The following is a 15401-nucleotide window of genomic DNA, read 5'->3' as shown; positions in this document are numbered from 1 at the left end:
GGGTCACTGTCTGTGCGGAGTCTGCGCGTTCTCCCCATGTCTGCGTGGGTTTCCTCCGGGTGCTCCGGTTTCCTCCCACAGTCCAAAGATGTGCAGTGTAAGTAGATTAACCATGCTAAATTGGCCTTGTTGTCCAAAAAGGGTAGGAGGGGTTATTGGGTTAAGGGGATAGGGTTGAAATGAGGGCTTAAGTGGGTTGGTGCAGACCCGATTGTCCGAATGGCCTCCTTCTGCACTGTATGTTCTATGTTTGTGTGTGTGTGTGGGAGAGGGGGGGGGGGTAATATATCAAGCTCATCAATCAAAATGTGGTAAATGAAGTTGAAGTACTGAACAGCCAATTGAATGGCAGGGCTGAAAGATCTACTTTTGATCCAATATTTCTCATTCAAAAAATCCTGCCAGTGCAACAATAGAGAGAGGAAAATAGCAGAAAAATAGGTCAATAAATGACAGAGAGACAGCAAAACAGCCCTTCCTTACAAAGGGAATAAGTCAGGTCAATTATCCCAAGGAGAATCAATCATTTATACTGGCTGTAGCCATCTGGGATGGCCACTTACAACTAGGTACAGAAAAACTCGCAAAGCCTAGTGGGTAAAATGGACAAGCCAAGACTCAGGCAGGCTCAGAGCCTGAAATGCATATTTGTCAGCAAGGAAAGGGGCAATGCTGGAAAATCTCAGCAAGTCTGGCAGCATCTGTAGGGAGAGGAAAGAGCTAACGTTTCGAGTCCGATGACTCTTTGTTAAAGCTAACAGAGAATGGGAAATATTTATACTGTGGAGTGAGAATGAAAGATGAGTCATAGCCACAGAAACCCAGGGAAACTTGGTGCTAATGGCCACAGAAACCAAGGGGAAAGAGTGCTAATGGCAGTCCCCAGAGAGGACAAAAGATGTGAAAGGTCAAACAGCAGGGAAACTAGCATCAGAGGATGAACTGTAGGTGTGGGGGGAGGGGAAGGGGGAAGCAAAGAGGAGAAAGGTGCAGGAAAGGTGCAGGAAAGAAAGAAATGGTAAAAGACAGTTAAATTGAAATGAAAACAAATGGGGCGAGGTGGGGCTGATCATCTTAAGTTGTTGAATTCGATGTTCAAGCCCGAAGGCTGTAGCGTGCCTAACCGGAAGATGAGATGTTGTTCCTCCAGTTTGCGTTAGAACATAGAACATGGAACAGTACAGCACAGAACAGGCCCTTCGGCCCTCGATGTTGTGCCGAGCCATGATCACCCTACTCAAACCCACGTATCCACCCTATACCCGTAACCCAACAACCCCCCCCCCCCCCCCCCCCACCCCCCTTAACCTTACTTTTTAGGACACTACGGGCAATTTAGCATGGCCAATCCACCTAACCCGCACATCTATGGACTGTGGGAGGAAACGGGAGGACCCGGAGGAAACCCACGCATACACGGAGAGGACGTGCAGACTCCGCACAGACAGTGACCCAGCCGGGAATCGAACCTGGAGCTGTGAAGCATTTATGCTAACCATCATGCTACCGTGCTGCGTTGCGCTTCACTGGAACATTGCAGCAAGCCAAGAACAGACACGTGGGCATGGGAGCAGGGTCCTTTATTAAAATGGCAAGCAACAGGAAGGTCAGGATCCTGAATGCGCACAGACCGAAGATGCTCAGCAAAGCAATCACCCAATCTGCATTTGGTCTCTCCGATATAGAGGAGACCACATTGGGAGCAGCGAATGCAATAGACTAGATTGGGGCAGCACGGTAGCATTGTGGATAGCACAATCGCTTCACAGCTCCAGGGTCCCAGGTTCGATTCCGGCTTGGGTCACTGTCTGTGCGGAGTCTGCACATCCTCCCCGTGTGTGCGTGGGTTTTCTCCGGGTGCTCCGGTTTCCTCCCACAGTCCAAAGATGTGCAGGTTAGGTGGATTGGCCATGATAAATTGCCCTTAGTGTCCAAAATTGCCCTTAGTGTTGGGTGGGGTTACTGGGTTATGGGGATAGGGTGGAATTGTTGACCTTGGGTAGGGTGCTCTTTCCAGGAGCCGGTGCAGACTCGATGGGCTGAGTGGCCTCCTTCTGCACTGTAAATTCTATGACAAGGTGCAAGTGAAACGCTGCTTAACCGGAATGAGCGTTTTGGGCCTGGAATGTTAAGCATGTCTTTTTAACAAAAGACCCTACTCCCATGCCCACATGTCTGCTCTTGGCTTGCTGCAATGTTTCAGTGAAGCGCAACGCAAACTGGCGGAACAACATCTCATCTTCCGGTTAGGCACGCTACAGCCTTCCGGCGAACATCGAATTCAAAAACTTCAGATGATCAGCCCCACCTCGCCCCATTGGTTTTCATTTCATTTTAACTGTCTTTTACCATTTCTTTCTTTCCTGCACCTTTCTCCTCTTTGCTTCCCCCTTCCCCTCCCCCCACACCTACAGTTCATCCTCTGATGCTAGTTTCCCTGCTGTTTGACCTTTCACATCTTTTGTCCTCTCTGGGGACTGCCATTAGCACTCTTTCCCCTTGGTTTCTGTGGCCATTAGCACCAAGTTTCCCTGGGTTTCTGTGGCTATGACTCATCTTTCATTCTCACTCCACAGTATAAATATTTCCCACTCTCTCTGTCTGTTAGCTTTGACAAAGAGTCATCGGACTCGAAACGTTAGCTCTTTTCTCTGCCTACAGATGCTGCCAGACTTGCTGAGATTTTCCAGCATTGTCCCTTTCGTTTCAGATTCCAGCATCCGCAGTAATTTGCTTTTGTTAGCAAGGAGTCCAGACGGTATCGAAACTCCGACCAATTAGCATTTGATAGCCCATCTTCACCAAAACAAAGGACTGGTACTCTAGCAACCGGGACAGTCCCAGACATTTCGGCACCACTCCCTGTTCAGGGTAAGCGTAAACAACGGGGTCAGTGACCACTTGGGACACACCCAGCCATCCAGATCACCGCTCACTTATTGGTTAGAAATCGAACAGAGTGATCAGGGATCACCCAATTAGTGGGGCCCAAACCGGAGGAGCGCAAAATCCCCCAAGTATAAGAAGACGAGTTCACCACATGTTCGTCGTCTCTTGGATCTGGTACCCCGGTCACAGACATCTCCAATTGCAGCACACCAGAAGCAAGTCCAAGTTCAACACTCGCTACCAGACGGATGAGCCTAGCTAAGCAGCAGTTACTCCTTTGGACTCGATAGTTCCAGAATCGAACAGCGGCCACTGTTCCTCTGACCTAAGCCGGGTGCGTGAAGTTAAGTACAGGTTGTCTTGGTGTAGTTAACTAGTAGTGTTTTTTGTTATAAATGTTTCTATTGGGTTTTTGAACAAGGTATAATTACCATTATGTACACAGAATAAGAAACATATATATATATACGCATATTTAGAGGAGAAGGGCACACCCCAACATAAAAAAAAATAATAAAATATGAAATAGAATAACTGGTGGGGTACTGTGCACCAGCTCGACAGCGGCAGCTCTGTACATCTGGCAAAATTACCCACACCACGTAAGTAGGCGACTGCCTGCGGGGAGGTGGGGTGGGGGGAGGTGGGGCGGGGACTGGGGGGGCACACACACATTTGGGTGCCGGGGAGAAAATCACAGTGTGCGATATTTGGCTGTGCTGTGTGTTGTCGCCCGCCCCTCCCGGACGGGTCTCGCTGCCGTCCCGCTTCTGCCGCTCCTCCCGTCCTCCATCTCCATTTTCCTCGGTCCCCACTCCTGGAGGTGTCATGCAGGTTTTGGCATCCCGTGCCCTCCCTCTGGCCCCCGCTTCCCTGCCCCCACCCCCACCCCGCCGGCCCTCCTCTCCCATCCCCCCCCCCCTCCACAGTTTGTCTCCCTCTCCCCAGGATTAGCTGTCTTCCCCCCTCCCCCCCCTCATGGTTCACCCCTCCCTCCTCAGGTTTAGCCGTCCGCCCCCCCCCCCCCCCCCCCCCCCAGTCCATCTCTCCCCTCCATGCCCCGGCTACCTTCCCCCGATTCCCGACCATTTTCCCCTGATTCTTGGCCACCCGGCTATTCTTCCTCTTGTTCGTTGGCCACAAACAGGTCCCGGAACAGTTGCGTGAATGGCCCCCACGTTCTGTGGAAGCCGTCGTCTGACCCTCGGATGGCGAATTTGATTTTCTCCATTTGGAGACATTCCGAGAGGTTGGACAGCCAGTCTGCAACTCTGGGTGGTGCTGCTGACCGCCAGCCAAACAGGATTCTACGCTGGGCGATCAGGGAGGTAAAGGCAAGGGCGTCCGCCCTCCTCACCAGGAATAGATCTGGCTGGTCCGAGACCCCGAAGACCGCCACTTTCAGACATGGCACCACCCTCACCCCCACCACTCGAAGAAGGCTGTCCAGTACTCCACCAGTCTGGGGCAAGACCAGAACATGTGGGCGTGGTTGGCCGGGCCTCTTTGGCACCGTTCACATCTGTCCTCCACCTCCGGGAAGAACCTACTCATACGGGTTCTTGTTAAGTGGGCTCCATGTACCACTTTTACTTGCGTCTGGCTGAGCTTTGCGCACGTGGCTGTGGAGCTGACCCTATGCAGTGCCTCACTCCAGAGTCCCCACCCTATCTCAATCCCCAGATCCTCCTCCCATTTCTTTGTTGTTGCGTCCAGTACGGTGTCGGCCCTTTCTACCAGTCGGTCATACATGTCGCTACAGTTCCCTTTATCTAGAATACTTGCGTCCAGTAGGTCTTCCAGTAGTGTCTGTCGTGGCGGTTGTGGGTACATCCTTCTCTCCTTTCGTAAGAAGTTTTTGTGCTGCAGATACCTTAGCTCGTTCCCCCTGGCTAGCCGAAATTTCTCTGTCAGTTCATCCGGTGTTGCGATCCTGCCGTCCATGTATAGGTCCCTGACTGTCAGTGTCCCTCCATCCTGCCTCCACCTTTTGAAGCTGGCGTCAGTCAGTGCTGGTATAAACCTATGGTTGTTGCAGATGGGAGTCTTGTCCGACATTTTGGTCAGGCCAAATTGCTGCCGCAGTTGGTTCCAGGATTGGAGGATGGCTGTCGCCACTGGGCTGCTAGAGTGTTTTTTGGGTGGGGATGGGAGTGCTGCCGTGGCGAGGGCCTGGAGGGAGGTCCCCACGCAGGAGGCCTCCTCCGCGCACACCCACTCGGCCTCTGGTTCCTGGATCCATCCCCTTACTCGCTCGGCTGTTGCCGCCCAGTGATAAAATTGTAGGTTTGGGAGGGCTAGCCCCCCACTAGGTTTTGTTTTTTGTAGGACCTTCTTTGGGATCCTAGCATTACCCCCCCCCCCCCCCCCCCCCATACGAACGCCATGATTAGTTTGTCCAGCGCTTTGAAAAAGGCCTTGGTGATGTTGATCGGGATGGATCTAAACAGGAAGAGGAACCTGGGCAGTACGTTCATTATGATCGTCTGGACTCTCCCCGCGAGGGAGAGTGGGAGTGTGTTCCATCTTTGCAGGTCCCTTTTTTACTTCCTCCGTCAGACTGGTGAGGTTCCATTTGTGGATCCCTTTCCAGTCATGGGCTATTTGGATCCCCAGGTAGCGGAATTTGTGTCCAGCTTGTTTGAACGGCAGCCCCTTTAGTGCTGCCCAACCCCCCCCACCTCTCTTGCTGGTGTACTGGGAAGATCTCGCTTTTGCTCATGTTGAGTTTGCAGCCCGAGGAGGCTCCAAACTCTTTCAGGAGCGCAATGATTCCGTCCATGCTGCTCTGTGGGTCCGAGATGTAGAGGAGCAGGTCATCTGCATAGAGTGAGACTCTGTGCTCTCTGCCTCCCCTTCGGATCCCCCTCCAATTTTTTGCTGCCCTGAGCGCGCTTGCTAGCGGTTCGATCGCTAGGGCAAACAGCAGCGGGGACAGTGGGCATCCTTGTCTGGTGCCTCTGTGCATCTGGAAGTATTGGGAGTTGGTATTGTTCGTCCGAACGCTCGCCATGGGAGCGTTGTATAGGAGCTTTACCCAAGAGGTGAACCCTGTTCCAAGCTCGAACCACTGAAGTACCTCTGAGGTATTTCCATTCGACTCTGTCGAAGGCCTTTCCTGCGTCCAGGGAGACAATCACCTCTTGTGTTCTCTCCCCGGAGGGGGTCATTATCATGTTCAGCAGGTGCCTGATGTTCGAGGTAAGCTGTCTACCTTTGACGAAGCCCATCTGATCTTCTGTGACCACCTCAGGTACACAGTCTTCTAGCCTTTTGGCTAGGATTTTGGCCAGTATTTTGGCGTTTGTGTTCAGCAGTGAGATGGGTCTGTATGACCCACATTCCGTTGGGTCTTTATCTTTCTTAGGTATCAGCGAGATTGAGGCCTGGCCTGTGCTAGCATGGGTGGCGGTGTTCCCCTCATAGCGAGTCTGTGAACATCTCCCACAGGTGAGGGGTCAGCACTGTCGCAAATTTTTTGTAGAAGTCCGCTGGGAATCCATCCGGTCCCGGCGCCTTCCCCGTCTGCATGGAGCTGTCCATGATCTCTCCCAGTGCAAGTGGGGCTTCCAGGTCCCGTTTTCTGCCCTCCCCCACGACTGGAATGTCCAGTCCATCAAGGAACCGTTTCATCCCAGCCTCCCCCCTTGGGAGCTCTGAGGTGTACAGCTCTTGGTAGAACATAGAACATAGAACGATACAGCGCAGTACAGGCCCTTCGGCCCTCAATGTTGCACCGACATGGAAAAAAAAACTAAAGGCCATCTAACCTACACTATGCCCTTATCATCCATATGCTTATCCAATAAATTTTTAAATGCCCTCAATGTTGGCGAGTTCACTACTGTTGCAGGTAGGGCATTCCACGGCCTCACCACTCTTTGCGTAAAAACCCACCTCTGACCTCTGTCCTATATCTATTACCCCTCAATTTAAGGCTATGTCCCCTCGTGCTAGCCACCTCCATCCGCGGGAGAAGGCTCTCGCTGTCCACCCTATCTAACCCTCTGATCATTTTGCATGCCTCTATTAAGTCACCTCTTAACCTTCTTCTCTCTAACGAAAACAACCTCAAGTCCATCAGCCTTTCCTCATAAGATTTTCCCTCCATACCAGGCAACATCCTGGTAAATCTCCTCTGCACCCGTTCCAAAGCTTCCACGTCCTTCCTATAATGAGGCGACCAGAACTGTACGCAATACTCCAAATGCGGCCGTACCAGAGTTTGGTACAGCTGCATCATGACCTCATGGCTCCGGAACTCAATCCCTCTACCAATAAAGGCCAACACACCATAGGCCTTCTTCACAACCCTATCAACCTGGGTGGCAACTTTCAGGGATCTATGTACATGGACACCGAGATCCCTCTGCTCATCCACACTACCAAGAATTTTACCATTAGCCAAATATTCCGCATTCCTGTTATTCTTTCCAAAGTGAATCACCTCACACTTTTCCACATTAAACTCCATTTGCCACCTCTCAGCCCAGCTCTGCAGCTTATCTATGTCCCTCTGTAACCTGCAACATCCTTCCGCACTGTCTACAACTCCACCGACTTTAGTGTCGTCTGCAAATTTACTCACCCATCCTTCTGCGCCCTCCTCTAGGTCATTTATAAAAATGACAAACAGCAACGGCCCCAGAACAGATCCTTGTGGTACGCCACTCGTAACTGAACTCCATTCTGAACATTTCCCATCAACTACCACTCTCTGTCTTCTTTCAACTAGCCAATTTCTGATCCACATCTCTAAATCACCCTCAATCCCCAGCCTCCGTATTTTCTGCAATAGACGACCGTGGGGAACCTTATCAAACGCTTTACTGAAATCCATATACACCACATCAACTGCTCTACCCTCGTCTATCTGTTCAGTCACCTTCTCAAAGAACTCGATAAGGTTTGTGAGGCATGACCTACCCTTCACAAAACCATGCTGACTATCCCTAATCATATTATTCCTATCTAGATGATTATAAATCGTATCTTTTATAATCCTCTCCAAGACTTTACCCACCACAGACGTTAGGCTCACCGGCCTATAGTTACCGGGGTTATCTCTACTCCCCTTCTTGAACAAAGGGACCACATTTGCTATCCTCCAGTCCTCTGGCACTATTCCTGTAGCCAATGATGACCTAAAAATCAAAGCCAAAGGCTCAGCAATCTCTTCCCTGGCTTCCCAGAGAATCCTAGGATAAATCCCATCCGGCCCCGGGGACTTATCTATTTTCACCTTGTCCAGAATTGCCAACACGTCTTCCCTACGCACCTCAATGCCATCTATTCTAATAGCCTGGGTCTCAGCATTCTCCTCCACAATATTATCTTTTTCTTGAGTGAATACTGACGAAAAGTATTCATTTAGTATCTCGCTTATCTCCTCAGCCTCCACACACAACTTCCCACCACTGTCCTTGACTGGCCCTACTCTTACCCTAGTCATTCTTTTATTCCTGACATACCTATAGAAAGCTTTTGGGTTTTCCTTGATCCTACCTCCCAAAGACTTCTCATGTCCCCTCCTTGCTCGTCTCAGCTCTCTCTTTAGATCCTTCCTCGCTTCCTTGTAACTATCAAGTGCCCCAACTGAAACTTCACGCCTCATCTTCACATAGGCCTCCTTCTTCCTCTTAACAAGAGATTCCACTTCTTTGGTAAACCACGGTTCCCTCGCTCGACCCCTTCCTCCCTGCCTGACTGGTACGTACTTATCAAGAACATGCAATAGCTGTTCCTTGAACAAGCTCCACATATCCAGTGTGCCCAACCCTTGCAGCCTACTTCTCCAACCAACACATCCTAAGTCATGTCTAATGGCATCATAATTGCCCTTCCCCCAGCTATAACTCTTGCTCTGCGGGGTATACTTATCCCTTTCCATCACTAACGTAAAGGTCTCCAAAGTGTTCACCTACCTCCAGATCTAACACCTGTCCTGGTTCATTACCCAAAACCAAATCCAAAGTGGCCTCACCTCTTGTTGGCCTGTCAACATATTGTGTCAGAAAACCCTCCTGCACACATTGTACAAAGAACGACCCATCCAATGTACTCGAACTATATCTTTTCCAGTCAATATTAGGAAAGTTAAAGTCTCCCATAACAACTACCCTGTTACTTTCGCTCTTTTCCAGAATCATCTTCGCCATCCTTTCCTCTACATCTCTAGAACTATTAGGTGGCCTATAGAAAACTCCCAACAGGGTGACCTCTCCTTTCCTGTTTCTAACCTCAGCCCATACTACCTCGGAAGAAGAGTCCCCATCTTGCATCCTTTCTACCACCGTAATACTGTCCTTGACTAGCAGCGCCACACCTCCCCCTCTTTTGCCCCCTTCTCTGACCTTACTAAAGCACCTAAACCCCGGAACCTGCAACAACCATTCCTGTCCCTGCTCTATCCATGTCTCTGAAATGGCCACAACATCGAAGTCCCAGGTACCAACCCATGCTGCCAGTTCCCCTACCTTATTTCGTATACTCCTGGCATTGAAATAGACACACTTCAAACCACAGACCTGAACACTGCCGCCCTCCTGCGAAGTCAAAACTGTGCTCCTGACCTCTCTACTCTCAATCTCTCGCACCCCAAAACTACAATCCAGGTTCCCATGCCCCTGCTGAATTAGTTTAAACCCCCCCAAAGAGTACTAACAAATCTCCCCCCCAGGATATTGGTGCCCCTCAGGTTCAGATGTAGACCATCCTGTCTATAGAGGTCCCACCTTCCCCAGAAAGAGCCCCAGTTATCCAGAAATCTGAATCCCTCCCGCCTGCACCATCCCTGTAGCCACGTGTTTAATTGCTCTCTCTCCCTATTCCTCATCTCACTATCACGTGGCACGGGCAACAACCCAGAGATAACAACTCTGTTTGTTCTCGCTCTGAGCTTCCATCCTAGCTCCCTAAAGGCCTGCCTGACATCCTTGTCCCCTTTCCTACCTATGTCGTTAGTGCCAATGTGGACTACGACTTGGGGCTGCTCCCCCTCCCCCTTAAGGACCCGGAAAACACGATCCGAGACATCACGTACCCTTGCACCTGGGAGGCAACATACCAAACGTGAGTCTCTCTCGCTCCCACAAAATCTCCTATCTGTGCCCCTGACTATTGAGTCCCCAATTACTAATGTTCTACTCCTTTCCCCCCTTCCCTTCTGAGCAACAGGGACAGACTCCGTGCCAGAGGCCCGTACCCCATGGCTTACCCCTGGTAAGTCGTCCCCCCCACAAGTATCCAAAACGGTATACTTGTTACTCAGGGGAACGACCGCAGGGGGTCCCTGCACTGACTGCTTCTTCCCAGTCCCTCTTACAGTTACCCATCTATCTCCAGTCTTTGGTGTAACTACTTCCCTGAAGCTCCTATCAATGACCCCCTCTGCCTCCCGAATGATCCGAAGTTCATCCAGCTCAAGCTCCAGGTCCCTAACACGGTTTTTGAGGAGCTGGAGTTGGGTGCACTTCCCACAGATGAAATCAGCAGGGACACTGACGGCGTCCCTCACCTCAAACATTCTGCAGGAGGAGCATTGTACTGCCTTCCCTGACATCCCCTCTAGATTAAAAAAAAAACAAGAAAAAGAAAAAGAAAGGAAGAGCTTACCTGATATTATCTCAAACCCTGATCCCGCTGAAAGGTAAGCAAATTTAAAGGCACTCACTCACCTTCACGACAGGCCCCTGCTCCCGCTTCCCAACCACCGTGGGGTGGGGGGGTTGGTTAGAGGAGGTGGTAGGGTGGGAAACACTCACAAAGTGTTTCGGGTATAACTGTCACTTGCCAACAGCCCCTCCACAAACCACCTTCAACTTAGGCTGACCTCACTGCACGTATGCAAATTTCCCCAGAACAGCTGATCAGTAGCTCTGCTCTGCTGCCCTCTGCTGGTTGCTTGCCTTTACTCAAACTCCTTGGGTCTTCTTCGCAGGTTCACCTTCAACTTAGGCTGACCTCACTGCACGTATGCAAATTTCCCCAGAACAGCTGATCAGTAGCTCTGCTCTGCTGCCCTCTGCTGGTTGCTTGCCTTTACTCAAACTCCTTGGGTCTTCTTCGCAGGTTCACCTTCAACTTAGGCTGACCTCACTGCACGTATGCAAATTTCCCCAGAACAGCTGATCAGTAGCTCTGCTCTGCTGCCCTCTGCTGGTTGCTTGCCTTTACTCAAACTCCTTGGGTCTTCTTCGCAGGTTCACCTTCAACTTAGGCTGACCTCACTGCACGTATGCAAATTTCCCCAGAACAGCTGATCAGTAGCTCTGCTCTGCTGCCCTCTGCTGGTTGCTTGCCTTTACTCAAACTCCTTGGGTCTTCTTCGCAGGTTCACCTTCAACTTAGGCTGACCTCACTGCACGTATGCAAATTTCCCCAGAACAGCTGATCAGTAGCTCTGCTCTGCTGCCCTCTGCTGGTTGCTTGCCTTTACTCAAACTCCTTGGGTCTTCTTCGCAGGTTCACCTTCAACTTAGGCTGACCTCACTGCACGTATGCAAATTTCCCCAGAACAGCTGATCAGTAGCTCTGCTCTGCTGCCCTCTGCTGGTTGCTTGCCTTTACTCAAACTCCTTGGGTCTTCTTCGCAGGTTCACCTTCAACTTAGGCTGACCGCACTGCACGTATGCAAATTTCCCCAGAACAGCTGATCAGTAGCTCTGCTCTGCTGCCCTCTGCTGGTTGCTTGCCTTTACTCAAACTCCTTGGGTCTTCTTCGCAGGTTCACCTTCAACTTAGGCTGACCTCACTGCACGTATGCAAATTTCCCCAGAACAGCTGATCAGTAGCTCTGCTCTGCTGCCCTCTGCTGGTTGCTTGCCTTTACTCAAACTCCTTGGGTCTTCTTCGCAGGTTCACCTTCAACTTAGGCTGACCTCACTGCACGTATGCAAATTTCCCCAGAACAGCTGATCAGTAGCTCTGCTCTGCTGCCCTCTGCTGGTTGCTTGCCTTTACTCAAACTCCTTGGGTCTTCTTCGCAGGTTCACCTTCAACTTAGGCTGACCTCACTGCACGTATGCAAATTTCCCCAGAACAGCTGATCAGTAGCTCTGCTCTGCTGCCCTCTGCTGGTTGCTTGCCTTTACTCAAACTCCTTGGGTCTTCTTCGCAGGTTCACCTTCAACTTAGGCTGACCTCACTGCACGTATGCAAATTTCCCCAGAACAGCTGATCAGTAGCTCTGCTCTGCTGCCCTCTGCTGGTTGCTTGCCTTTACTCAAACTCCTTGGGTCTTCTTCGCAGGTTCACCTTCAACTTTGGCTGACCTCACTGCACGTATGCAAATTTCCCCAGAACAGCTGATCAGTAGCTCTGCTCTGCTGCCCTCTGCTGGTTGCTTGCCTTTACTCAAACTCCTTGGGTCTTCTTCGCAGGTTCACCTTCAACTTAGGCTGACCTCACTGCACGTATGCAAATTTCCCCAGAACAGCTGATCAGTAGCTCTGCTCTGCTGCCCTCTGCTGGTTGCTTGCCTTTACTCAAACTCCTTGGGTCTTCTTCGCAGGTTCACCTTCAACTTAGGCTGACCTCACTGCACGTATGCAAATTTCCCCAGAACAGCTGATCAGTAGCTCTGCTCTGCTGCCCTCTGCTGGTTGCTTGCCTTTACTCAAACTCCTTGGGTCTTCTTCGCAGGTTCACCTTCAACTTAGGCTGACCTCACTGCACGTATGCAAATTTCCCCAGAACAGCTGATCAGTAGCTCTGCTCTGCTGCCCTCTGCTGGTAGGCCTTGAAGGTTTTGTTAATCTTCTCTGGTTCTGTTTCCAACGGGCCTCCGGTACCCCTGATTTGCGCGATTTCTCTGGTGGCTGCCTGCTTTCTCAGCTGGTGTGCCATTATCTCCGTTATCATACAGGGTCCCGCGTGCTGGCGGAGTTGGTGCACTGCTTTCTGGTGGAGAGCAGGTCAAAGTTCCTTTGTAGTTCTTTCCTCTCCACCAGGAGCTCTACGGTCGGGGCCTCGGAGTATTTACGGTCTGCCTCCAGTATGGAGTCGATCAGCTGCTGCCTAGCCACTCTTTCCTCCCTCTCTCTTTGAACTTTGAAGACGATGATTTCCCCTCTTAGTACGGCCTTTAGCGCTTCCCAGAATGTGGAGGGTGAGACCTCCCGTTTTGATTGTTCTCCGTGTACTCTGCTATGGCCCACACTATCCTTCCGCTGAAGGCTTTGTCAGCTAGTAAGGCACCGTTCAACCTCCATGTGGGGTGCTGGGCCCTTCCCGTCTCTAGCCTCACGTCCATGTAATGTGGAGCATGGTCTGATACCACAATTACGGAGTATTCCACTTTGTCTATCCCTGGAAGCACCGTTTTCCTCACCACAAAGAAGTCAATTCTGGTGTTTACGTTGTGTACTGGGGCGAAGAAGGAAAATTCCTTCTCCCCCGGGTGGGCGAATCTCCAGGGGTCCACTGCTCCCATCTGCTCCATAAAGTGACTGAGTTCCCTTGCCATGCTTGAGGTTTTCCCCGTTTTGGGGTTTGATCTGTCCATCTCTGGATCCTGTACACAGTTGAAGTCCCCCCCATGATTATTCGATGCGTCGCTATGTCCGGCATTTCTGCCATGGTCTTTTTTATGAAACTCGTGTCGTCCCAGTTGGGCGCGTACACGTTGACTAGAACTCCCGGTGCCCTATCCAGGCCCCCGCTGACCATGATGTACCGCCCCCCCGGGTCTGTAACCGTCTTTGTCGCCCTAAACATCGTCCTCTTGCCGATCAAGATCGCCACCCCCCCCGGCCCTTGTCCCATAGCAGGAATGGTAGGTTTGTCCCACCCAGCCCTTTCTTACCAACAGTTGGTCCTGCTCCCTCAGGTGCGTCTCTTGGAGGAAGACTAAGTCGGCCCTCATATTTCTGAGGTGGGTGAGGACTCTGGATCTCTTCACTGGGCTCGCTCCCCTCTGGCAGGCCCACTATCCTGACATTTTGCCTTCTCGAACGGTTTTCCTGGTCGTCTACTCAGTCCTTCAGGCTCCCCGGTGTTGCGCCCAGTCTCGTCACCTCCTTCTCCAGGGCCGTGGCCCGGTCGCTCACGTCAGTCGCTGCTTTCTCCAGCTCCTTAATGGTCGTCTCCTTGGGCATCCAATTTCTCCTCTAGTCTGGTCAGGGCCTGCTGCACCACTGACATGGCCCTGGTCATTGTTGCCTGCACTGCGGCCTCTATTTCTTCCTTCACCTCTGCCTTGTGCACCTGCAGATGCTCCCTCAACACTTCGGTAAAGGCTGCCTTCCAGTTCCAGCTCCCCCCTGGCCCCGGGGGAGAGGGCACCTGTCGGTCCAGCTCTTTTCGATGCAGCGATACTTCTGTTCCGCCGCTTCGTGAGCTGATTCGCTCGCCTGAGCTGGCTCGCCCCTTGCCCCGTCTGTCTCTGGTGGCCCTTCTCCCTCTGCTTTGGCTCCCTTCTGGCATTTTTTTCCTCCCCCTTCCCTTTCTTCTTTTCTTCTCCCCTTGTTTTTCTTTTTCCCCCCTTTTCCGCACCCTATTTTTTGTCTCTTCCCTTTTTCTTCCCTCCTCCCTCCTTTCCTTTGCTACTTTATTTTTCCCCTTTTATACAACTCCTCTCAGGTGGGCTTGTTTTGGATGGGAAAAGAGTGCAAAAAGAGAGGAAAAAAAAATATATATATATATATATATATATTTCCCCCTCCCTCTCTTTAACAGTTTTCTTTTGGGCTTTATTTTTGTTAAAGGTCTTTTTTTCTTCCTTTCCCCTCACTCACCCAGGGTAGAGAGAGAGAGAGAGGCTTCTGGTTCAGAGTCTCTTTGTTCCTGCCTCGTGGTGGTCACTGCCGGTTGGGGGGCGGGGGGGGGGGGGGGTTTGGGTCGGTCCCCGTGCTCGTCACACCCCGCGCTCTCCCGGTGGGGATGATTAGGTCACTGGTCGCTCCTCCGTTCCCTCCTCTCCGCAGGCTGGGCCCTGCTTCGGACCAGGCCGCTCCGCTCCTGGCCTGCGCTCTGGTGCCGCGGGGGGGGGGGGGTTGTGGACCTGCCGCTGCTGCCGCCGCCGGACCGCTCTGCCGCCGAGGATCCTCTGCCGGCAGTTTCGTTGGGGGTTCCTTCCCTGCCCTGCTCTGCTCTCCCCGCTGCCGAGATAAAGGCCCCGACCTCGTCATGCTGCGGGAGCCCCTTTCCGTGTGACCGCTCCGCTCACTGCTCGGAAGTCGAATCGTTAACTAGTAGTGTTTATGTTGCATGACTAATTGTGTGTACATAAAGTACCCTTGTCCTTGACTAACTAACTGGTGTTTGGCTCTTTGATCGATAGCCAGTTGAACCTTGTGGTGGTATCATTTGATACCTGGCGACTCTGAGCAGTAAAACATAGATATCAAAAGAAAGGAGGGCAAACTCACTGATTGCCATAATTGGAACAGAGCCATAGAAAAGAGTAAAAGAATCTCACAACATGGCTATGGACAGTGCGGGACTCTTCCATGTGTTTACTTGCACTGGTCAGCAAAATTCTGTCTAACCAGAGTGAATTAAAAAAGTGTATC

General features: G+C 51.4%; 1 protein-coding gene across 11 annotated transcripts in view; it reads right to left on the bottom strand.

The window, feature by feature from the left end:
• Positions 1-15401, bottom strand: part of LOC119977574 (zinc finger protein DZIP1-like) — a 374976-nt gene that overhangs the window by 289403 nt on the left and 70172 nt on the right. The window lies entirely within an intron of this gene.

The sequence above is a fragment of the Scyliorhinus canicula genome, chromosome 14, assembly GCF_902713615.1.
Source record: "Scyliorhinus canicula chromosome 14, sScyCan1.1, whole genome shotgun sequence".
NCBI lineage: Eukaryota > Metazoa > Chordata > Chondrichthyes > Carcharhiniformes > Scyliorhinidae > Scyliorhinus > Scyliorhinus canicula.
Note: the sequence above shows the minus strand (reverse complement) of the source record. Positions and strands in the feature narration are given on the sequence as shown.